Here is a 26,521-nt window from a genome sequence, read left to right as displayed (position 1 = left end):
AGATTAAAAAATAAAAAGCTGCTGTGAACATTCAAATGTAAATATTTGTGCAGACATATATTTTCATTTATATTGAGTAAATTACCTAAAAGTCAGGTTGTTGGGCCATAGGGTACATATGATTAATTTTATAAGAAATTGTCTCTTTTCCAAAGTGGTTGCACCAATTTACATTCCCATAAGCAGTGTATGAGGGCACTTGCTCCACATCTTATCCAATTTTAGCCATTCCGGTGGGTGTATTGTTGTATATAATTTGTACTTTCCTGATAACCAATGAAGTTAAAATGTTTCAGATGTGTTTAGTGGCCATTCACAGATATCTTCGATGAAATATTTGGTCAAATCTCTTGCCCAGTTTTAAATTCATTGTCTTTGTATTGGTTAGTGATAAAACATCTTCATATATCTGAAGACAAATCCTTTGACAGACATATGTTTTGTGAATATTTTTCCCCATTTTGTGCTTTGCCTTTTCATCTTCTTAATGCAGTCTCTCAAAGAGTAGATGTTTTTGACAATACCAATCCACAGAACATGGTAGGCATATCTGTTTACAAGTAAACTTTGCTAATGAGTATAGTGAGTTTCTCTTAAAATGCTGTGCCAAGGTCACTCATGCTGCCTATTTCTGAGTGATTGCTAATGTATCAGTGGCAAAAAATCCCAGGGATTATCGAGCGTAAGATTCACCAATGATATAACTCTCCAAATTTTGTGCTACCAGGAGTCTCTGCCTCAGTGACTATCTTCATTCCTTTCCTTTCTTCCCAATACTTCTCCACAGAATGTCTTTTTCATTTTACAGGATGAGTCAGCAAGGAGTACACTATTTCATCTCAGTGTAAGGGTCACCATGACCTTGTTGCATTGAAAAAGTAATTTAAAAGTTGAGTCTGTTCTAGATTTCAAGAGTAGAAATCTCTGATATATTGACTTAGAATACTCAAGCCTTTCCTTGGCTCTCAATACCAGAATCCAATGAGTTTGTCCTTTCTTCTAAGGAGACTAGCGGCCTGTGTTTCATTCATTTCTTTTAGAAATATTTGTTAAAATGTACCATATGCCAAGCCTTGTAACAGAAAAGCAAGAAATACCTAGTGTACCATATATCAAATCTTTTAGTTTATTCTTAATGGAACAACAAGCCATCTTGAGAATAGGAATCTTATTCATTCTCCTGTGCTCAGTGCTTGGCATATAGGTATTTATTAATGTAGTTAATGTATGAATGATTGTATGCAAGCATGCATGAATGAAGTGTCAGAGAAAGCTGGCTTGCCTGGTTTTCTGTTTTCTATAATGTGAGTGTTTTCTATAATAGGAAAGCTATAACCAAATAGCTACAGCCAATCGAGAGAAAATCATGCTATGGTAGCAATAAAGTAAACCAGATCTCCCAGTAGGATCCTAGCTAGGAAATCAGTTACTACTCAGATTGAGGCTTCTATCATTTTGCTTCCTAAGTTAAAATTTCCCAAAGCAGGAGAAAATACATGGGACCCCAAAAATGAGAAGGGTCACAGGGAAATTAGTTTCTTCTTATATTATATCAGAGATATGATTAATAAGAAGAAAACTGACTACTACTCTAACACATATTATTTAGTACAGTTTATAAAACAGGTTCATATCCTTTTCTTATTGGATCCTTACAATACTCCTGGGAGGTAGCCACAAGAGGTATTAGTATCAGTATACTTCCACATTATAGAGTTGGAAATGAGGTTCACAGAATGAAAGTATCTTGCCCAAGATCTTACAGCTACTTAATAGAAAAAAAGGCTAGCTGGATTCTAATATTCTTTTTTGCTGCCCTTGGAGGACAACCCCCTTACTTGATGGGGTGCCATGGATGATATATCTAAATCTACATTTCTCTTTTCCTCTTAATTTTTAAATAATATCCCTTTTTGTGTCATGAAAGGAGATAAATTATCCTTATCATAGTGTATCTTCATGGTATGCTCTGAACAGTATTAAGGAAAACTCCATTTTTAAAACAAAGCTTTGATATAAAGCTTCACGTAATTCCATAGGAATGACCTCCTTGGAAATCATGCTCCTTGGATTCTGTGAACCCTCAAATTCTTTTTTTCTATACAAACCCTACTTTATAAGAAATTAGCTGGAACATGCAGAACTGATTTTTTTTCTTTTACACAGATGAAGCTTCCATAATTGTTTTTACATTTTACCTGTCCAAGAGGAACTCCTTAGCTGAGGCACATCTGTTCAGAAATTTCAGTCTTGCTATGCTTGTAGGACAATGGTGCTTGATAGTTGTAGACAGGAACTTGGGAGGAGCTCCACAGAGTTATTCATCACCTCTGTGAGTTATCACATCAAGACATACTGGAAAACCAGCTTGCATTTGGGGAAAAATCTTCAATGGCAACCATGACTATGGCTAGACATTACTACTGTAACAGGATTACATTTTCAGGCCATTGCTTTGCAGAAGGTAAAGTATGTCTGCCTCTGCCTCAATGACAATGGTGTAATTGTAGGCTTCATAATTGGGTCTAAAGGAAGGAAAATTCAAGGACTGTGGCTGGGTCACTGGGCAAAATTTGAGATTATATCATCCCTGCCAATGGTTGAGAGCTATGACCAAGAAAAATACAACTTAATCTCTCTTTCTCCAACAGCTATATTTCTACATTCTTATTGGCCTCTATAATAGCTATGTGAAAGATAAACACTCTCTTTATTAATGCTTCATTAAGAATTTTCATATTTGTGTGACATGTAGTATATTCTTTGCTCAAAATAAAGTACTTTAGAGCTTTGATTCCAGCTGGTCTGGATTGGAAAACTCATTAATGCTGTTAGAATGACTGACCACAAACTCCTCAGGGGAGAGTTATGGTCTTATATGTAAGGAAACAGCCAAACTGGATTGGTCAACTTTTATAAATAACTATTGGAAAATGTAATTTAGAGGGATGAGTACATCAGTTACAGATTGTTTCCTTAATTGCCCCTGTTATTTCCCAGTTTCAAATTTTAGGCATTTTTCATGACAAAAATAATAATTAAAGTATGCAACAAAGCTCATCATTCAGTCTTTTATAACACAACATCTATCTGTAATGACAAAGGGAATTATAAATGACATTGCAATTTGGAGACAAAATTGCAAGATCTTTTATAGTTAAAGCAATTGATAGCCATCTTGACCAAGTTCTAAATTTAAGTCACCATCTCTTAGTTCAGATTGGCATCAACTTAAAACAGACAAGGAATTGTTTCCAGTGGAGAAGATTAAAATGCAATTATAAATACATCTATCTTCCTTTGCCTACGGACTCTCCAACCATAATACCATTTGCATAATGGGTTAGTTTGTTTGTTCTCTGTTAAATGTTAAATTTGGAACATTTTATTCTAAGTGCCATCAAAAAATAAACACATGAAGTTCTAAGCCCACAGCTTTTCATATTTATCTGAGACTAAGAATATGTCCATTTTGTCTGTATTTAGAGAAACACAAGCACTTTCTAATTTTTTTATACACCCAAGATGACAAGGAACTAAAGAGTTATGAATATAGACAAATGAAAGCTAGTATTTTACCTCATTCTCAAAGACACACACACACACACACACACACACACACACACACACACACATCCTCACCCTGCTTCTTTTTGAAGGCATCTGGAGGTTCCAGTTTGTGTGTTGGCTTCTGGTTGCCCTGCCCCTTTGCATCTCTGATGTCTTCTATTCCTGAGCTGTATTCCTGAGTGGACACCTGAATAAGTGCATGCCTACACTCTTCTCCTACTAATCCCCTGTAAATGGGCCCTGTGTCTAACTGCCTGGATGGCAAACAGTTAACCTAAAATCCAGTTCCTGCAAATTGAGGAACTATTACTCAAGTGGAACACATTTTGCTTTTTAAAGAGGGTATCTTGGGATACATAATAGCTGAATTTAATCCTTAGAAGAGGGAATCCATGGCACCAGGTTGACCAGTAGCCAAACCTTTGGCAGGGGGGAAATTTCCATGTTCTCTCCCAGAGATGAGCACTTTCCCATCTCCCCAATAGTGCAGCCTGGCTCAGGGCTAAAAGATGAAGTTAAGATGCACAGCAGCCAAACAGCCCTGACGTTTAAGAGTGGTGATCAGAACAGTGACCTCCTAGAAGGTTAGAAAGTGTCACCCATGAGTCAAAAGCATTACAGCAGTCGCTGCTTTGAAGTATCCCAGCCTCCTGATACTTAAGGCTCTGCTGATCTAAAGCTTCTCACATTCTATTTGTATTAGCAATTGGCTTTTCCTCAAACTCCACTGCCTAGGCTCTCAGTAAAGAGATTTTATGCTATTTAATGGTAAAAATTTAGCCTCCCTGATGGTTTTCTTTAATGCAGCTACTTGAGTGTAAAGGGGATGGGTCTCCTTGGAAACATGAGTAGCAACTCAGCTACTCTGTCTCCTGACAACCATCTCTCTGTGTCATTGGCTGCCTATTTCAAGCAGTTGATATCCTGACTAGAACTGAACACTGAAGACCATGCAGTAAGGAGGAGCAAATTTACTATTAAGGTTAAGACAGATGGTGGGAGGTAGGTCCAAGTGATAGTGGAGATGCTGTCAGACCAAGATACCATGTCCAGGGAGCATGAATACCTCCCTAAGATGGAGCACCAGTTATTTTAGAAGTAGAGGCTCAATAGGTAGGTGGGGCCCAGCCATAGAGAATTTGGACAGCAGATATACTAAAATTCAGGCAGTCAGACAGTGGCATATCAAAAGATGGAGAGGGGCGCCTGAGTGGCTTAGTTGGTTTAGCATCTGACTTTTGATCTTAGCTCTGGTTATGATCTCAGGGTTGTCTGAGCATCATGATTTCAGCATTAGCCGGGCAGGGAGTCTGGGAGTCTGCTTCTCTCCCTCTTCCTCTGCCCTCCTTTGTACCCCCACCCCCACCCCACTCAAGTGCACACATGCACGTGTGCTCTTTCTCACTCCCTCAAAATTTAAGAAAAACTTAGATGGAGAACACAGGCCCTGCTACTGGGCAAAGGGCCTAGTCAGAGATAGGCAGGTATGAGTGGTAGAAGAAGACTAAGGTATGTCCCAGAACCAGCACTTAAGAGATGCGACAAAGGCAGAGCTAAAATCTGAATGATGAGAACAGGGGTGGGGTGGAGTGACTTGGAATGGGACAAAAGTGAGCGCTTCATTATCAGAACTAGACCACTAAATGAAGGGACTGAATGAGGGGGAGTGTGAGGTAAGGCTCTGTTTCCATTTTGTAGCACAACTAAGAAAACAGGCGTAACAAGGTTCTAGGATGGGAGGTAGGGACACCACTATGGTTGAATCAGAGGGTCAGGGACTCAGGGTACACATGAAAACTCTGCTATTGGTTAATGAGAGAGAAAACAGACTAGAAAAAAAAGTAGTACCCATAACTAGCCACCCCACATATTTTACATCTCATATTGCTTCCTTTCTCTTCTTGTCATCATAGTCTTAATACCTGCTTTTATTAACACTTTATCTTAAAAACTACTGAGAGAGATGACTTTTAAAGAATATGCTAGGGTGAAGAAGTGCTTTAAGAATGATCTCCCTCTCTATATATCTACCCAAGCCGTATCATGCTTGGGTACTGGCTGCATCCAGGGTTGGGTGAGCAGGCAGGGACACGTGGGGAAAGGAGTCTAAGTAGAGGCCAGAGATGATGAGCGTGACATTATATGATGTGCCAAGTATGAGGCAGGATACTAACATACATTATCTAATTTAATCCCAACAAGGTAAGGTTTATTCTTTTCATGTACACAAATAAAGCCACTAAGGCTCAGAGAGCTTGTGTAACTTCTCTGATATCCCACAGTTGGTTAGTGCTCCATCATCAGCCTAAGTTCTCTCTATTATGGGCACTGAGAAAGCTTAAATTGCTTGCTTCCAATCAGGACTACAGAGGAGAGAGAGGTGTCAGCCAGGGAAATGCCAGGGCCTAGACTTGCATAAATGAGGAAGGCAGGGGATAAACAAAAGGCTGAGAACATAGAACTTCAGATACACCTGAATCTAGGTCAAAGACTAAGCTATCGTTTAAATGGCTGATACCCAGGCCTGACTCCAGGTCATTAGAAAAAGCTCCTGATGATAGACAGGTACTCCTTATTTAAAAATATAAATTCAGGAAGTAGCTGAGAACATTGATTAAATGAGTACCAGCTTCTTTGGAGCATAAGAGCTTTTGCCCAAGCCTTTGCCAACCAGATTTTACATTGTAAAGCCAAAGCAACCATTACAAAGAAAGACCTGGCATAGGGTATTTGCAGTAGGTGTTTAATATGTTACAGAATTGTGGATTTGGGCTGAGAAGACGGCGAAAGGAATCCATTCCTTAGTATTCTCTGATGAGTAATTTACATGACATTTTCTCAAAAGATGTAGCAGCCACCTATTATGCCAGCTGACAGGGATGGCTCCTCTCAGGCGATCAGAATATCTAGCATGTTTGGGTTATTAGACCCAAACTTTTAGCTGAAACTGGTCTCAACAAGGAGTGGGTCAGGGTATTGTGCTAGTTCAGAGAAACATGGGGAGCTTGTTAAAATGCAGAGTTCCAGGCCCTCAGAATCAGAACATTCTTCAGGTGATTCTGATACAGTTGGTTCTGTAGGGACACTTAGAAAGAGTCTAGCAGAGGTCCCCTTCGCACCACCACCCACTCACTGTATTTGTCAGAGCAGAACTGAACTGGACACTCCTCATTTTTAGAGTGCAGGTAGAGAGCCTCCCCAGTGGCCTGCGAATGGCTACTTTTCCAGCACACATCAGTGCCCAGTGCTGGGGAGGAAGCGGAGGCCCTCCAGGTGCTCAGTGGTCAGCAATGCTGTGGCCAATCCCGGGAGACAATGTGGCAACAAAGGGAGGAGTCCTCTCTATGACAGCTCCAGTCACCTCACTACTGAGCCTCGATCTTTGCTTTTCTTTCATTTTGGCCACATGACCAGAAGTGGGTGGGTTCTGGAAATGAGGAATCAAGCAGGGGACATAGAGGCTGTTCTTTCTCCCAGTCTCTCTCCCCCGTGGCTACTGGAATTCCCCCATTTGTGCTGCATCCTGAAGACTTTCATCTATCTTGAAAAAAATGAATCATTACACCAACTATCAGGAGGAGGCTGTGCCTTCCTTGCGTGAGCCCCCTTTAAGGACAGGAGTTGCTGAGACAGAAAATTCCCCAGAGGCAGGCTTGATTGATGATATGACATTGTCTCCTGAGGACACAGTGATTTGCAGCAGCATTTCAGCAACCCAAAATAAACCATCACTCTGCACAAGGGGTGACAAGCTTAATGTCTACACGCTTCATCATAATTCTGGTAGCAGAGCTTCCCAGAGTTCTAGGTTAACTAACCCCTTCCACTTTGGCCAAAAAACCTGGAGCAGGAACATGAGAGAGATCATAAGATAATTGTTCTTTGGATGAGCACCTTTCATCTGAGGATCTCCAAGTGCTTTATAAATATTAATTAAATTGCAACAACACCTTGGCATGAGTAATTATTATCTGTCCACCACCCCCAGCTCCATACAAAACCCTTAGAGATGAGGCATTTAAAGGATAGAGTGGCGAGACTATAGTGTCTGAGTTTATCATAGAGGCAAAATCTAAACTTCAATGTTCTTCATTTCTAGAATTATATTAAAGAGTACTAAAGTGATTGAAAGGATCATATGATTCCTATGCATATATACACTATGAAGTTATACTAGAAGAAAAGAATAAAATGAATTTATCACTTAATTAGAAGAACTATTATATTAATCCTAGCTTTTAACCAATTTTTTTCTCTCCCAAGAAACTTCTTACTGTTTCGATTTTTCCACCTATGAAATGATGACATATGGGGTTCCCTAATCTCTTACATTATTCTATCACCCAATCATAAACACTGATGGCTCATGAGGTGATATGTTCTATGACCTACAAAAGGTATTCATCTTTCCCATTAATAATGGCATATCCTCACAATTTATTTATTTATTTGTTTGTTTGTTTTTTATTCATAAGAGACACACAGAGAGAGGCAGAGACAGAGGCAGAGGCAGAAGCAGGCTCCCCACAGGAAACCAGATGCAGGACTTGATCCCAGGACCCCGGGATCACGACCTGACCCAAAGGTAGACACTCAACCACTGAGCCACCCAGGTGCCCCTAGACCCTTACAATTTAAAATGTGTTATCCTGATATATCACACAATCCAGAAGAATCTTCGTGATCAAAGCTGTTACTCATATTATCAGAATTACCTTCCTCTTTATATTAGTTGATGGTCGTTGGCCTGTATGATATCTTATTTAAGTCTGTCACAATCTTTTTTTTTTTTGAAAGTGGTTAATATAACTACCACCAAGATTTATTAGAAAAAAAACCAACAACCTATAGTTAGAAACCAAATATCGTCAGTGATTGTAAAATCTATCCCTGCCTCTATTCTGTTGGAGGAATATCAGTTTCTCATTTACTATGTTTACCTGGAAACAGCTACCTGGAGGTAGGTTAAGAAGTAGTGGGGCTTCTTGGAGGGGCTTAAGACAGAGTTGCAAGTGAATAAAGCAGCTAAGTTTACAGTCTTTGCCAACCAGCTCTGCAGATGCACTTGGGGCTATTGTGCGTGGAGAAAGCCAAAAGAAAGAGAAGATCTGGGGTCACTGGGTGGCTCAGTTGGTTAAGCATCTGCCTTTGGCTCAGGTCATGATCCTGGGGTCCTGTGATCAAGCCCCACATCTGGCTCCCTGCTCAGTGAGGAGTCTGCCTCTCCTTGGTCTGCTTGTGCTCTCTCTCTTTTGCTCACCCTCTATCAAATAAACAAATAAAATCTTAAAAAAAAAGAAAGAAAGAAAGAAAGAAAGAAAGAAAGAAAGAAAGAAAGAAAGAAAGAAAAGAAAGAAAGAAAGAAAGAAAGAAGAAAGAAAGAAAAGAAAGAAAGAAAGAGAAAAAAGAAAGAAAGAAAAAAGAAAGAAAGAAGAAGAAAGAAGAAGAAGAAAGAAAGAAAGAAAGAAAGAAAGAAAGAAAGAAAGAAAGAAAGAAAGAAAGAAAGAAAAGAAAACCATCTTAGGCACACTCTCAAGAGGATCCCAAGCAGAGAGGAAAGGAGGAAGGCATAGAGCAGGGCATGCATACAGAAAGGTCAGAGATAATTCTGTCACTGCAAAGGCCTGTGGGAAAATGCAAAAATTAAAGAAGGCAGCAAAGATGGATCCTTCAGGTATTGGCCACAGAGGTAAATTCCCAAAGGAAAGAAAGATTTCCAACTTCTGGTTAAGACCAACTGCAGGCATATTTGATGGAATTGGTGAAGCCATAATATCGCATGTGTATGTACTAAGATTTCTTATAAGGTTTACAAAGAAAACAATGTATGCTGCTCAAGGTAGGCCAATGATAAATCTTTCTACAGAGACTGTTTATGAAGCAAGTGAGAAACATCTACCAAGGAAGCCACTGGCTAGCACAAAAATCTGTAGTCATAAAATATTCTTGGATATTTTATTTATTTTTATTCTTGGATCTTTTAGAAGTCATTATTATTTTAGGGAAAATATGGAGAAGTTCCTGAAAAAAATACATATGTAATGAGAATACTGAGGGCTAAGGAGAAAGAGCTGTACAAAAACAGACATGAAAACTCACTTATTTAATGCTGAGCAGCTACCATGTTTCCATGCAGTGTCTTCTTTGATGCTCTAAATGACCAGATGGGTTAGGAGCATAAAGGAAACAACCCACCTCAGGTTGGTGATTTGGTAAATGAGTCAGAAAAGGGGGCCCAAATCCTAGGTCTGCCATGTGACCCTGGTCAGTTACCTGTTCCCAAGGCCTCAGCTTTCTCACAGGGCTGTTGGGAGAATTAAACAAGATATTGCCCATAAAATTCTCAGCACAGAGCCTGGCATATCACAGAGAATGCACTCAAGAAATGTTAGTGCACATCACACCTGTCACAAGAGGCTCCCTACTCAATCACAAGGCTGAATAAAAATAAACAGCATCCAACTTTTCAGAGCTGATATACCCAAAGGAAAAACCATCTTCCCTAATGGCCACTTTGGGTGCTATGTCTGACTCGAACATTGCTGCTCAGTTTTCACAAATTAATTCTGGGCCATCTCTGTTGGGAGCATCCTCAGGGCTTATTTAAAATATATACATATCTGTGTATTGTTATTGATGGCAAGTCTTGGTCCTTCTGGAGTGATTTTTTTTTTTCCTATTTAGAATTTGTCATTTATAGCCCGATTTAAGGAAGAAGGAACATAATCAAGAAAGGACAAAATTTACATACAGATCGTGTGTGTGCACACACACACCTTATAAATCAACCCTAACGGTAATTTCAAGTGAGGACTTGTATAAACATTGTGAAGAATGGTGGACAATGATGTCAAGTGCATAACTTCCTGAACTCATTACTTGAAGGTTGTCTTTCATCTAATCTTGACTTTTTAAATATGATTTAACATAAAAGTCTCATTCTTTTATTGTTGTACATGAGCTGTTGGGTCTCTACTTAACTCTTTCAGATAAGGAACGCTGGGAAGGAAAGAAAGGAAAAGACTGAGGACAGAAGAAAGAGGATGAGAGGAGAGAGAAAGGACAAAAGTGAAGGGACAAGTCGAGGCAGGGAAAATCAAACCAGCTTAGAGACATCACAGAGCAATCTACCTTGCAGGCAAGAGCCATTAATTACAGTTTGTTTTTTAAGACATAACTCATGCTACTATTTGTTTTGTGAAGGGGAAGAGTGCTTATAATGGGCCACAATAAACTTTCCAGTCAAGGATAAACATTTTTTTTTAATTCTGTTCTGAGAAAGTATGTTTATTAAAATACTTCAACCTTCTGAGAAGTGGAATCATTTCTCAGAACGTGTATTTTACCGTTTCCTTCATATTTTGGACAATCGCTCGCTCACCACCTGTTCACTTTTTCCCTCTGGTCTCCTCAAGGCTCCTGGACAAGCAGGGGCTTGTGGGAAAGGAAGGAAGCACGAAGAGCTCTCTTATGTGAATAACGTGATTAGCAGAAAGTATAAAAGAGGCTTCTTCCCCTGTTCACAAAGCAGATTTTCTTCACAAGCTGGCAGAGCTCCCAGACAATTTGCTCTGGGGACAGACTCTGGTTAAACTGCTGCCAGTGCTGCTCTGGGGCCTCCAGATTGATGAGTTGGGGCAGCCACAGGGAGGGAGCCCTGAAGTGGCAACACTGGGCAGGGCCAGCCTGGGTCACCCAGCGGGACACCATGAGCACAGAGCAGGCCCTTCTGACCACTCACTGCCCTGGCCTTCTGGGACTGAAACAGCAACAGGAAGGGCTGAGGTGCTACAGAGGGAAGAGGCCGGCTACAGGGTCCAATATGGAGCCTGAGTGGCCAAAAGGTAGGGGCAGAAGTAGCAAAGGAGGGGGTGGCTCCCATCTGTGGGCCTAGGGCTCAGGCCTGTTCAAGGGACACAGAGCAGCATGGAGGGCAGAGTAACCCAGTTCCCCAGCACCATGAAAAGAGTGGCTCCTGACTTCCTGTCTGGCCCAGGGGTCTGACCAAGCAGCAGTGTGGGACTGGGGAGTGATCCTGCAGCAAACATTGCTGCCTCACAACCTGGATCCTGTATTTGGAGGCCTTGTCACCATGGCAATGCCAGCCCACCCCTTCCAGCTCCCCCTGGGTGGTGTTGTCAACAAACACTCACTCCGGAGTACTTCTAATTGAATTGGAAATTAGCAGGCATTCTATGATCTAAAATGTGTTGGTGGGGAGAAGAGAGAAGGGTCATCAGCTTCTACAGCTCCTGCCAGCTTTCCTGCTAGGGTTTAGCTCAGCCAGACCGGATTTCTGATGGGGAGACCTTCAAAAATGATTTTCCCTAATAGTAGAGTTTTAGGAAGGTTTATTGCCATGAATTATTCGCGGTCACTAGATGATTTAACTCCAAGTGTTTTCCAAATATCCTCTAAAGGATTCTTGGCTAACTTCGATATTAACAGAAAAGATGGAGATATATTTGCCTCTCTTGCCTTAAACATGCTGCAGCCAGGCTGCCCTGAGGCTGCTATGGAGCTGGGAACTGGTAATGAGGGTAAGCTGGCTGACCCACCAGCAGAAGCCTTCTCTGTTCTACTAATGGAATAACCTTTCTGGGAGTGTGTGCTTGCACATTTATGTGCATGCACTTCACCATACAACTAATTCCTGATTAGTTTCCAAAAAATTCAGAAAACATAGAAAAAGGTAAAGAATACCACCAACTCAGGATAGGCACGGTTGATATGCTACTGTATATTCCTCCTGATTTTTTCTATGCTAATACTTTGAAATGAGATTACAGCATGCATATATTTTTATTTTATTTATTTTTTTTAAAGATTTTATTTATTTATTCATAAGAGACACACACAGAGAGAGAGGCCGAGACACGGGCAGAGGGAGAAGCAGGCTCCATGCAGGGAGCCCAATGCGGGACTCAATCCTGGGACTCCAGGATCACGCCCTGGGCCAAAGGCAGGCGCTAAACAGCTGAGCCACCCAGGGATCTCCACAGTATGTGTATATTTTTAGAACCAACTTTTTTCACTCTACAGTAGGTCACACATACTATCCTTCCATGGTAATAAGTATAGATCCATGTTAACATTTTTAATGGCTGTTTAATAATCCACGATAAAAATGTGCTGTGGTTTATTTCAACAACTGCCTTATTTAGTTAGATATTTTAGATATCACTATGTTATTGCTGGTAGAAATAGGATCTTTACATTCCATTACATTAACATCACTGAATCCTCATCCATCCCTTAAGATGGATTCTTCAAAATGGAGCTGCTGGGTCAAATTCCATCATCTTTAAAAGCTTTGATGCACCCTGTCAAAATTTTCCTACAGGAAGTCTCCACCAATATTCCATCCTTCCAGAAGCAAATGGAGCTGCCCATTTTCTTATTCCACCCTCGAGTCTGGGCATGAAGAATCTTGTTCACCTTTTCCAGTCTGATGGTTGTAAATGATACCTCATTTGCTGTGTTAATTTGGTGTTCAGTGCTTTCTCTCCTCCCTCTGGCACCGTCTGTCATCTCTTGTAGATGTTTTCCCACCAGCGTCTTTCTCATTCAACAATAAATATTAATAGAGCACTCCCTGTATGTAGGTGCTGTACTCAACATCCACGCTACAACAGTGGCACAATGTAGGGTACTCCGGGGGAAGAAGGGGCAGCCTGCTCCTGGGGAGCAGGAGAGAACTTCACAGAGGAGGTAGTATTTATGCTAGGTTTGATGCAATGGTGGGAAAGGTTATTTAACACAGAAGATAGAGCATAATCAAAATCAAAGGGCTGTGTTCCGGTGAGGCAAGGAGATAGGATCGGCAGGATGCCAGACTGAGATAGGCTCTGGGCACTACACTATGGAGTCCAGATTTTATTCTGTGGCAACAGCAGATACTTAAAGGAAGGATTTTTAGGGGTGAATAGTGATATGATTTATATACAGCAAGTTAATTCTGGCAGTGGTATGAAGGAGGAAATAAAGAGAGAGAGAGAGAGGCTGAAAGACCAATTAAATGCCTATTGCAACTGTCTGTGTGTAGAAGCTGAAAGTCAGAGGCATTGGGACCATGGAGCAGAGAGATGGAGGAGACAAAATTTTTAGGACTGGTGACTGGGTAGGGAAGTAGGGGAAGTAGGGGAGAAGTTCAAGAAAACCTGGGGCATGGGGCACCTGGGTGGCTCAGTCAGTTAAGCATCTGCTATATGCTCAGGTCATGATCTCAGGGTCCAGGGATAGAACCCCACGTCGGGCTCCCTGCTCGGGGGTGGGAAGGTCTGCTTCTCCCTCTCTCTCTCTCTCTCTGCCTGCCACTTTTCCCATTTGTACTCTTTCTCTGTCTCTCTGTCCAATAAATAAATATTAAAAAAAAAAACCCTGGAGCACATAAAGTGTGAGCAAAAAAGAAGAGAAGGATTCAATTTTGAATCTGCTATAGTTAAGGTGCCCACTGGACTTCAGATGGGTATATCCAAGGGAAATTGTCAGTATGGATTTGGGACTCTGGAGAGAGGCTGTGGCTATAGCTGTGGATGGATATTTGGGGAATCATTAGCACTCAGAATCCTCACAATGATTTCCAGGAGTCCTTCCCTTACTCGGACCCAGGCCTGCCACCCTGTATTCTATTCTTTATCTTTGTCCCTGACCCATAAGCCCCATTCCCTTCCCTCAGAAGTGTCTAGTTGGTTATGAGAAAGAATGGATTTCATGCAGCCAGTTCATAAAAAATTTTGAAAATTAAGCTACCTATCTTCTGGTGCCAATGACAAGCATTTTAGAAAAGGGTATTAGTCACACACACAAAAATGACTCCCTATTCGTGTAGCAAATGGGCAGGAGATATTTGGGGGACAAAAAGCTTTTCTGAACTCTTTCCAGTCATACCAATAAAGTACCATCCACCCCTGCCTCTGTGTTGGGGGCTCTGCTTCCTTGCTAGAGATCCAAAATGCAAAAGCACCATCAGCTCTTGGAAGAACAGATTTGTCACTGGAGTTTGCCTTCAGACAGAGCTCTGCAACCTGAGACCTGCTTCCAGGAGCCAGGTATAAGCCCCAGGACCTAAAGAGGAACACGGGATGTGGCACCATGCCATTGGCTGCTTGGCTTCCTAGCTATGATTTGAACAGCTCAATTAAAAGGACAGACAGCTGCTGTCTAAATTTGAATGAAAACATAATAAAACAAATCTGGGTAATTTTAGCCTCCCTTGTTCTCTTCATCATCTTAATAAATCTTTACCTAGAAAGACAAAAAGTGCTGCTAAGAGCCATGCTGGGGTAGAAACGCGTCAGTTCTCGGCTCCCATTTTTTAGCAGCTAACAATCCAGCTCATCTCCAGAACAAGGACAACCTTACTCTGACCTGCCCAGAAATTGTTCTTTTTTTTTTTTTTTCTTTTAATCATGTCTACTTTTCTCACTGGCTCCCTTCAAACTCTCTGTTCCTGTGATCTCAAATCACAAGTGGCTACAGCTATCTGGTAACACAGTTCTGGCTGGACCCACGGGATCAGGAACTATCCACTCTGCAAGCTGCTTCAAAGGCTACCCCATATTCCATCTCACAGTATATCAGGAAGGAGTGTACAATAGAGACACTTCCCTTACCAAAACCAAAGAATGAACAAACTTAACCTCTATTACTTCAATAATAAGGACTTGGCTAAAAAGAAGATACTTTAATTAAAGCCATATTTCCTCCATAGAAAGTATCACTGCTGTAGGTTGCATGACTTCCCCCTTTCCAGATATGGACATAATTAGCTAAAAGTCAAAAAAATTCAAGGTTTCTTAAATACACCAGGAATCCAAAGCATAGAAAGGCAGCACAAAGAACATAACCGAATTCCATCCACTTGGTCAGAGAACCAGGAATGCAGAACATGGGAATAAATGGCTCCTATCAAGTGCTGAAATTACACAAGATAAATCATAGCTAATGCTTTAGAATATTTCCTGCTAGAAATGTCCCAAAACCCCCCAAAACTGTTCATTTAAGATAATGTAAACACCTCAAATGAAGAAGTAAGGCAGAAAGGAATGGGGCATGGGTAGATTCAGAATTTCCATTTCCAGTCTCTTCTTCAGCAATAGCACCACTTTCAGCCCAAGCTGTTAGAGTTTGGGGACAGAGGAAATGATTTACACTAGGAAGGAGGAAAAGAGAAGCTCTCTGAAGCACCAGCTTCCTTAATGACAGCCACTCCGAGAAGCTAGCAAATTTCTTATAAGTATTTATGGCAAAAATCCTTGCAACATTAAAGATCAAAATGGCCTCCTAATTTAAGCCAACATTTCTGAAACTGTTGACACTCTCAACAGAAATTAACCTAGAAACAGCTCACTTCATTGTTCACTGGATAGGCTTCCAACTCAGGGTACTTAAGGTATGTGAGGCTCACAACCATTTATGTATACGCAGCATCGGTGGCCTCCGTGTTTTTTCAACCTCATAAATCTTCTTCTGATACCTGAAGACACATTAATTACCCAGGCCTTTCTGTGTTCACACACACAAAAAGTGATCTAAAAACAGTCAAATAGCACGGATCTTGCCTCATTCAACAACTATTCTCTTTATACACACACTACATAATACTACTTCTACCTTGGTTTATATCTTTAACATTCTCCCATCATTTCCCAAAATGTGTATCTGCCCTAAACTCTTTAAAGTACAACTCCAGTATCATTTGGGCGGATTTTTAAAAAAGATTATTGTAAATGTGAGCTGCTTCTTTTTCTCACCCTACACCCAACTTGGCACCTTCCTACGTCATAAATCCTAATGTGGCAGGAGCAGAACCAGAGTGCCTCTATTCTGTTGGGACCTGTGTGTTTGCCACCAGCATGACAGGAGCTCTGCCAAGGTCTGAGACACAGCATGCTCTCTTGCCAGTGTTCAGGTCATTATTTCACAACACGTCAGAATATTTGCAATCTAACAAGCTTGGTTCAGATATGAGAATCAAGTGAGATCAACCAGAAAAAGATAGCCTTACATCAGCCTTAACTGAGAAAGCTGGTCACCAGAGAAGAGGGTTCTAGAAGAACAGTTTATGCAGAAAACCCAAAGGACTAAACACCTGAAAAGAATATACACAGACTCTGGCATTCTGCGCTGCTTTCTTCTGCACACAAGGCCGTGTTTTCTACCCTTTCCCTGTCTCTTCTGCCTTCCCTGAGCTTAGACAGCTGTGGGACAGTGATTATGAACATGAGCCCCAGAGCCAGGCAGCCTGGACTCAGGCTCTGGCTTCACCTCTAATTTGCTGGATGGTCTTGGGCTGTTAACTAGATTCTCTATAACTCACTTCCTCATCTGTAAAATGGACAGCTTTGAGGATGAAATGAGATAACATAGTTGAAGCTTTTTGTATACTATCTGACATATAACCTGTCCCATCTGCTCAACCCTTTGTTCCTTGCTAGACCATAAATAGAACAAGCATGGATGGATCTCTCCAAACTTAAAATAAAAGCACCTTTAGAACCAAGTTCCAGTATCTGCCTGTGAGACTCTAAGTGCTTTTCGTATAAATCACCTAACATAATCCGTAAGATACCTAGAAGATATAGCACAGGAGGCTTTACACTAGTGATTCCTCAGCTAATCATGCTTCCCAGGACCCGTACACTTGTGTCGCTTCCTCTCACGTTGACTCTGGCCTTGGCTATGTGCTTACTTTAGCCAATGCAATCAGCAAATGGACATTAGTAGAGGCTTTCTAAGTACTTGTGCATTCAAGATTTTACCCTTAGAACGCCATTGCCAACATATGAGAAAGCCAAGCCTCCTTAAGGATGAAAGATCCCATGGAGCCAGTGAGGCCCCAGCTGTCCCAACTGAGCCCCACCCCCAGTCTTCATAATCTTCAGGCTGAAGCTAAGTGCATGAATAAGCCTAGGTAACACCAGTGGTCAAACTAGCCATCAACTTACAGAACCATGAGAAACAATAATCTGTTGTTTAAAGTCACTATTTTTTAGGGTTGTCTGTTACTCTACAATGATTAACTAAAACAGAAACTGGTGAGTAGGGTGCTGCCAAACAAAAACTTATAACATGTGGCATTGCCTTTGGGACCAGATGGCAGGGAGAGGCTGGAAGGGCAGCGAGGAAATTGTTTTTGGAGGCTGGAAAAAGGGCAACCCTTACTGCTGAAACAATCAGCAAAACTGTCATCTGCAGTCATTTGTAAGCTTAAAAAATAGATCTAATAAATTGGTTGGTCTGGCTAAAGAGATTTCTGGGCAGAATGCTAAAAGCACCAATGGATATTTTACCCTCACACAGTAGAAGTTACAAGAAGAGAGAGAAATGAGTTGAAGCAGGAACCACTGGATTTGTAGAAGAAAGGAGGCTGGTTCAGGATTTGCTGGGTAGGAAAGTAAAACTGCTCCTCATTTCCATTCTCTCCAGCTGGCAAAGGATTCTCAGAGGAAGAGATGGTCACAGGGTGAAGACTAATCAAGGAAAGGAGTGTAAGACCCTTAATTAAGACTTCAAAAAGGCTTTAGGAAGTGCTGAGTAGGGCCTCTCAACTAGACAAAGGGCTTCGAAGATTTATAGAAGCCTAATCCCAAAATAGCTCTGAGTAATCAAGCTGGGCTGCCCAATACAGGCACACATAGCTACTGGGCACTTGAAATGTGGCTAGTCTGAATTAAGATGTTCTACAAGTAAAAAATACATACTGGATTTCAAAAAGCTAGCATTAAAAAATGCAACATATCTAATTAATATAATTAATGTTCCAATGATAATATTTTGGCTCTAGTGAGTTTAACGAAGTATATTACTAAAATTACCTTCACTTTTTTTTTTTACTATTAAATTGTGGTTCTTAGAATTAAAAAAGAAATACATATGTGGTTCCCATTTGTGATTTGTATTGTATTTTTATTAGATAGCATTATTGTAGAGAAAGGCCAGTCCCAAAAAGAACTGGGAATATGGATTTTGTCTAATGGAATGAACAATAATGAGATATGTAGAAAACCCATAAAGTTTTTAAATGAGTTCCATCAGATTGGAGTAATAGTTTAAAATGATAGGCTATCTCCAGACTGCCAACTTTCCACAGTCAGGATGTAGGCTGAGAAAGCTACTTAACTATAAACACTAGCTATTTATTCTCAAAAAGAAAAGACATCTCAGAAGATATAACCAAGAACCCAAAGGGGTTGAGTCAAGAAGAGAACCAGAGCCTAATCAAGGCACTCTGCCAGCTGGAGTAGGGGAACCTGATATCCAGGAACCTAGGGAGATTTCAGAAATGCTCTGGACCAGTTACTGCTATTTCTTCCTATTATTCTATTTTTGAATAGGGATATCTATCAGAGTTACACGTCCCTCTTTCAACACTGTAGTCAGATGTATGATTTAGTTTACAAACACAATTTAGAGGACATAAACAGAACCTAGGATTTGCTAGGATGGAAGGCAAACTTGATCTCTGGTGGAAGAGGAGCTACACAAGAGAAACCCTATCTCTGTCTGGACCAGATGCAGGTCACAAGACCATGGACATCAAACCTGATGTGGTCATTGGATGAGACTTCAGGGGCCTTAGGGGAGAGGGGTATATTTTGTATATGGGACAAATTTAAATATTTATAGCCAGAAGGTAGACTTGATGGATTAAATATGCCCACACACTACTAATCCTCTCATTAAGAGGCAGCACCTATTTCTCCCACCCTTTGAATCTGGGCTGGCCTTTTCACTTGCTTTGTCCAATAGAATGTAGCAGAAGTGATACTGTGCAACTTTCGAACCCAGACCTCAGGAAGCTTTATAGCTTCTATCCTTGTTCTACTGCTACTGGGAGGATATTGTACTGTGATAAGGCCCACCATGAAAGGCCATATGGAGAGTCCTAGCCATCCCAGCTGTTCCATATCTTCCTATTTGTGGCCCCAAACACAAGAGAATCACTCTTATTTGGGAGTGGTTCATTCTGCAGCAATAGATAACTGACATGTATTTGTGGTCTAACAGGGACAGAGTCAAGCAGATGGTTCAGGTTTCCCGACAGAGGTGTGACTTGGGATTTCACTGCAGTTAGAATGCTGTCACCACCATGTTCTTCATTACATGGGCCTCTCCAGAGTGTGGCTCACAACCTGACAGCTGGCTTTCCTCAGAGTGAGTGATCCAAGAACAGAAGAAAGTGACCAAAATGAAAACCATGACATCTTTTATAGCCTAATATCAGAAATGACATATTATCATTTGTCCTGTATTCCGCTGGGCACACAGATCAACTCTGATAGGATGTGGGAGAGGACTACAAAGGTTATTAATTATCAGGGCCAGGGGCCAGGGCCACCTTGGAGGCTGGCTACCACAATAACCAAGAAATGAATAACTATATTTCACATCCCCAAGAGGCTAATTTTCCCATATCCTCTATTATTTCTCTGACCTACTTGTTTATCACAAGTTTTTTATTATTTCTCTTTACTCCTCAGCTCATTCCATACCTGTTATTCTCCCCTCTAACTTCGTTAAGCCATGGAATATGGCATCTCAGGTCTCCACTACTCTGACTGGAGAACTGTGTGGTTAGCTGGCTCAGCGTCAGTCCTGAGGTAGAAGGCTCAGTGGTGAGAAGACTCCTGAAGATCAGTACTCTCAACGCTTTTGGAGAAGAGAAATATAAATAAATTCAGCTCAATAAAGAGCAGGCCAGTCTGGAATCGGAGGAAAACGAACCTCCATGTTTGTTGGTTGCTGGTGACAATGTGAGGTTTCTGAGGAAAGCAGTCTGGAAATTTTTTATAAGAGCTATAAAATTTGCTTTCCTATTGGACTTAGCAATTTCCTCTTTGGAAACCATACCCTCCAAAAGAAAAACCAAAAGGAAGAAATGAGGTTGTATTCTTTGGGCCATCTCAAATGCTCAAGAACAAGGAATTGGCCTGAGTAACAAGACAGAAACTGTATCAGTGTAAGTGATAAGTATTTAATCTCACTGACACTGACCTGCATTTCTAAAATAAAATTATGTGACAAACACAGAGTAGGGCATATGGAAGCAAACACATATTGCTAAGATCAAAGTCTGGAAAATCAAAAGTGAGACAAATAGGTTACATTAATTAGGATCCTAGAGGTTAAAATTTCTCATGTGAACACCACTGCTGCAGGAAGTCAGCTGTCTGAGATGGAGTAGGAAATTATCAAGGCTTAGCAGGAGCTGATCTCCATTAACCCAAGCAATATCCTTTGAGTCTTGGTTTCCTCATCTACCAATTAGGTATCACATATCTAAATCCCAGGATCATGAAGATCTGAGTATACTCTATCCACTGGGAAAGTGTTCATATTCAAAGTGACACGATGGAGGCAGTATGGAACAACGGAAGGACCCAGGCTTTGAATTCGGTCCCACCTTTGTATTACACTTCCATCTAGTAGCTTAACTTCTTTGAAACTTTAGTTTCTTCAACTGTACATGGGCCCTTATACCTTACCAGGTTCCATCAGGATTAAATGCGTATCCTATGTAGCAAGCTAGTAGAGTACCCAGCACACAGGACGTGCTCAATTAATATCAGTCCTCTTTCTTTCTGCCGCCTCAAACTTCCAACTCTTTCATTCTCTTCCAATAAGCGCACAGTAAGGAAAACCGTTTGAAACTGGAAATAAGCGAGTTTGAAGGCAAACTTCAAAGAAGGTGATACTTCACTAACTCATTGCCAAGTTACACATTAAAAGTAGTTTGTAAGAAGTCTAAGGGGATGGAGTTTTGATAAGCTGCTCGAGGTAACCAAAGGGCCATCCAATGGGCTTGGTGCAGGGGCTGATCTGAGCCCTACCCTATTCTCTTTGGACAAGATCCAGATTATAGAAGAATTTGCCTATAGGTTGAAAATAGGAAGGGGTTCAAAATGTGAGAGTACCCCCTCAGAAATGAGCCTATGAAATGACTCATGGAATCAGGAGCCCATGGGTAAACAGCCTGGAGACTTTCCAAACTCTTTCTCAGAGTAGTTTCCAACAGGTATGGGGAGTGGTAATCGACAAAACAGAGACCATCCCTAAAGGAGAATTCCTTTTGGTCCTAGTTAAGCTCTGAAGAATACGAACTGAAATGAAGGAAAGGAAAAGAACTGGTTATGAGCATTCCCTGATGCCTCTTAAGGCTAAAGTCTGTGTCCAAAAACACCAGCAGAGTGGAAGTGGAACATATGCTCCTTTAAAATTAAAGTCAGCCCCAAATAGCAGGGAAAGAACAGGATGCATGGCCCCTGTTTGTAAACAAAGACCAAGATAAATGCTGGTTGTCAGACCTCAAAGGGAGGTATGACAAGCCACTTGTAGAGAGAAGCCACAGGCAGCAGAGCAAACCCTTTGGTCTCCCTGGTGGTCTCCAATAGACCTTTCCAGAGGCATCACAAAAGAGCAGGAAAGCTAAGAGGGCCAGAGAGGGCATCTGCCTAAGCACCCTGATCATCAGTCTGCACTGTCTTCTCTTGGCCAGCACTTAAGCTAAATTCTATTGTCACTCTCATCACAGGCTGTTGTTAAATGCTTTGGAGTCAGGCACTTAGGTCTGAACTACTAGCAGCAAGTAAATGGTCGGGCCTCAGTTTCTTTATCTGTATAATGGGCATACCAATAGTCCTCACCTCATGGGTGATTATAAAGAATAAAGAGATTCTGAGAACATGAGGTTATGTTTATAAAGCCTTCAGCACACAGCCAGTTCTCACAGATGTTAGGTGCTATTATTATTTTTGTGTTGTTGCAGATTTCATCCTCTGTTTTATTTCATGCATGGCAGCATTTCCCACCAGAACGAGGAGCCATGCAGAGCTAAGGGACCACCAGTGACAAACTTAGCGTCCAGAGTGGGGCAATGGTGCTATTTACAGCAACTAACATAAGATGCAGCCACGGGGAAGAAGTGAAAAAGAAGAGCATGTGCTGATAATGAGGCAGCATTCACACCTCTCCACCTCGCTTCTGGGTTTGCCTCAAACCAGCTGAGGAGCCAGCCCCTGGCAGTAGGACAGGGTCCCAGGCTAGCATGCAAGGAGCTTCAATCACATCTGCTGAGGGTGCAGGGGCTGTTCACAGCTGATACAAAGTGAAGAAGGTCCCCTGAGAGACACCCGAGGGAGCAAGTTCCCCACCTTCTCCTTACTCCTCAAGCCCACAGGGTTTCGAGGAGAGAGCCTGGCAGACAAGGCATTGCCCCTGCCTTACAGCCTGCATGCCTCTAAACCAAGCTTCCAGTCAGCAATCAGAGCCTCACTTACCCAGAAAACTCAGGAATCACAAACAGGATACAAATCTAACAGTAGTGCTCTATTATTTCTTGGCCTCAGATAGCTGGATTTTAAGGAAGCTTGGGACGTACTGTTTATTTTCAACAGGGTATCATTTCCAACTGGAAGACAATATATATTTTTCTAGCAGATCGGCATATATGCAGTTCAGGTAACCAGGCCACCCGAGGAGTCCAGTTAAAGTAATTGTACTAAAACTCTGTGGTTGTCTTTTTGTTGGTGACACTAATGAGAGGTAGGCAAAAGTCACTGAAGAAGAAATTGAGCGTGGCATGTATAGTCCAGAACCTAGCACAGTGCCCAGAATACAGAGAGTGCAGACTGTCTGCAGAATAAGTGGTTACAGAGCTGCATTTTAAAATAAACCAGTCTGTAACCAAGCACGTGAGAAACGTACCCCCTCCCTCATCTCCCCCCTTCTCTCTATATCCCCCACTCCCCCCAGCAAACAAGAGATAACCGCAATATTTGGTCATTTTTTAAGCTGAGGTAATCACACAATTCACAAATATTTTCTCTGAGAATTGATTCTCTGGTTGCTGACACACAAACAGCTTGCTTTTAAAAAGTAGACCTAAAAATTCTCATAAAACTCCATTTTGTTCTTTTCCATATACACTTTATTACTTCCTTTAATCACACATGCATCATATTTTATAACAGTTGGGAACTGGTTATGACAAACTCTGTAACAGCTCATCATATTCACTTTATAGTTTTTTGACTAGTTTTACTAAGTTATATTCCTTATAAAGAAGTACATGACCCCAACACACATAAAAGTCTTTTTCTGTCATCCAGAGGGTAAACAGTAACTGTACTAATGGAACTGACAACCTAGTTGATATTTCTCAGACTCCTAATAACTTCCTTCTAAACAACTCATGCTGCTTATCTTACAAGAAGTCAATTGATTTTCAATTGCTTGGAAAACTTAGAATAAAGCAATGTATCAAAGGGGATCTATCCTCTGATCAGATATTCATCTGTGTTTTTGTGAATGTTCTTAACAAATGTGACTGTGTGTCTAGAGTACAGAATACATACATACATACATATATATATATTATATATAAACATGCACACTACAAATGAAAATCCAGAGAACACAAATGGTGTCTAATTCATCAAGACATGAGTTTCTTCCTGGCATTAACTGCAATGACTATAATATAGGCACCTCCTGCCCCCAAAAGAAATCATGAGACAGGTTCTCCAATAACAGAACCAATCCTCTCATTAGTCAAGGGTGGTTTACAGATGGAATCATATTATTTAAGTCCTTTGGTGATTCTACTATGTCTAATATACTGACATTTAACATTAAATTTGCCTTAAAGTTACATTTTATGAAAAACAAAAGGTAAGAACAACCAGTCTTTCCTTACCTGCTGCTGTAGCCACCTGAAGCCAGGCTGCTGCTCTTCGAAGGGGGCAGGCTCTAGAATGTAATCTTCAGCTCTCTTCCCTGGAACCAGAACCATCAAAAGAAAACTTTCAATTGCTATGAGCTAGCAGTCGGTTTACTTCTAGCCAATTCTTTCTTATTCTCATGGCTTGTTGAATGCCAAAGTGGGGTGCCCAAGAAAGGATCTTTGGGGAGAAAGGGACTGAATCTGGGGAAAGGAGAAGAAAGAGTTCCCTAACTCTTGGGAGTTAGTTCACCCAATATCCATCCAAGGAGAGGAAAGCCCTCTTTTTCAGCTTTAATTTCTCATAGAAGATCTGCCACTGCATTACTCACAGGTAATTGCTACATTGCCCCTTCACAAACAGCAGACATACTTTTTAGGCAAGCCTCCAGATTTGTGATGCATGCCTGTACCTGTCCACAGGGATATCGCTGTGCCTGGGAAAATTGGTAGGGCAACAAGCCCGCCCAAAGGGAGGACCTAGTCTAGACTATTAATCAAGTTCTTGGGATAACATATGCCGCAAATGAAGATCAGAGGCTGGTGTGAGCCCCTCTCTCCATAGGGCATCCACCTCATTCATGGGATCACCTGGTTAGGGCTCAAACTTCTTCCAAGTAGATCAGCAGCTACACTTTGTCAAGCTTTAACTTGTTTCTCCAAAGAGGAGGAGAGGAGTAGCAAGGATTACTATCACAGAAGGAATGTGGTTTTCTTACTCTGGGCAGTTAATGTAGGAGCGTCAAAGATGATAGATGTGCAATTATAGTTCCTTTAAGTTTAATATCGTGAAATGCAGCATGTTTAAGAAGGCATTTCAGTGATAATCAAGTATTATAGAAGCTTAATGTTTTATTCATTCTTGGTTTTCAAGAAGGTGGAGGTAACACAGTAGAGAGGACAGAGCAGAAGGGCAGAAATTAGAAAATCTTGGCTCTGCTATTTATTATTGTGCCCTTGGACAAATCACTTAGCCTGGTTTCCAAAGAAGTCAATGAGAAGATTGGGTTGGAAGCGCTGCACAATAATAGAACACTACCTGTCACTTTCACATCTAATTTACCTTGTTCTTGTATCAACACTTCCATTCTTCTTTGGGGAATCACCCCTTTCTCTCAGCTGGTTTGGATGTTACATCACCCCCAGACTTCTTTAGAAGTGGGTACATATTCATGGCTCAGAAGAACAAATATTGTTAAAATATCTATACTACCCAAAGCAATCTCTACACATTCAGTATAATCCCTATCAAAATAACACCAGCATTTTTCACAGAGCTGGAATGAACAATTCTAAAGTTTCCACAGAACCAGAAAAAACCCTGATTAACCAAAGTAATATTGAAAAAAATAACCAAAGCTGGAGGCATCACAATTCCAGATTTAAAACAGTATTACAAAGCTATAATCATCATGTATGCTACTGACACAAAACAAACACACAGATCCCTGGAACAGAATAAAGAACCCAAAAATGGACCCTCAACTTTATGGTCAGCTCGCCTTCAACAAAGCAGGAAAGAATATCCAATGGAAAAAAGACAGTCTCTTCAATAAATAGTGTTGGGAAAATTGGGACAGCCACATGCAGAAGAATGAAACTGGGACCATTCTCTTACACCACACACAAAGGCAAACTCAAAATGGATGAAAGATCTAAATGAGACAAGAATCCATCAAAATCCTAGAGGAGAACACAGGCAGCAGCCTTTTTGAACTCAGCTGCAGACCCTTCTTGCAAGACACGTCTAGAAAGGCAAGGGAAACAAAAGCAATAATGAACTATTGGGACTTCATCAAGATAAAAAGTTTCTGCACAGCAGAGGAAATGGTCAACAAAACTGAAAGACAATCTACAGAATGGGAGAAGATATTTGCAAATGACACATCAGATAAAGGGCTAGTATCCAAGATATACAAAGAACTTATCAAACTCAACACCCAAAAAACAAACAATCCAGTCAAGAAGTGGGCAGAAGACATGAACAGACATTTCTCCAAAGAAGACTTACACATGGCCAACAAGCACATGAAAAAATTCTCCACATCACTTTTCATCAGGGAAATACAAATCAAAACCACAATGAGATACCAACTCACACTGTCAGTAGGGCTAAAATTAACCACATAAAAAACCGATTTTTGGTGAAGACGCGGGGAAAGGGGTCCCTTCTTACACTGTTGATGGGAATGCAAACTGATGCGGCCACTCTGGAAAACAGTATGGAAG

At 41.1% G+C, this 26,521-nt stretch overlaps 1 protein-coding gene across 1 annotated transcript in view; it reads right to left on the bottom strand.

Annotated features, from left to right (window-relative positions):
• The window catches only part of FRMD6 (FERM domain containing 6), a 232,166-nt gene extending 207,485 nt beyond the window's left edge, over nt 1-24,681 (bottom strand). The window contains exons 1-2 of the mRNA XM_038544706.1: nt 24,625-24,681; nt 24,269-24,348 (exon numbers count right to left, since the gene is read on the bottom strand). The gene's annotated coding sequence lies outside the window, so the exon portion shown is untranslated. The remainder of the gene's footprint in view (nt 1-24,268; nt 24,349-24,624) is intronic.
• Between the last annotated feature and the right edge of the window lie 1,840 nt (nt 24,682-26,521).

The sequence above is a fragment of the Canis lupus genome, chromosome 8 (assembly GCF_011100685.1).
Source record: "Canis lupus familiaris isolate Mischka breed German Shepherd chromosome 8, alternate assembly UU_Cfam_GSD_1.0, whole genome shotgun sequence".
NCBI lineage: Eukaryota > Metazoa > Chordata > Mammalia > Carnivora > Canidae > Canis > Canis lupus.
Note: the sequence above shows the minus strand (reverse complement) of the source record. Positions and strands in the feature narration are given on the sequence as shown.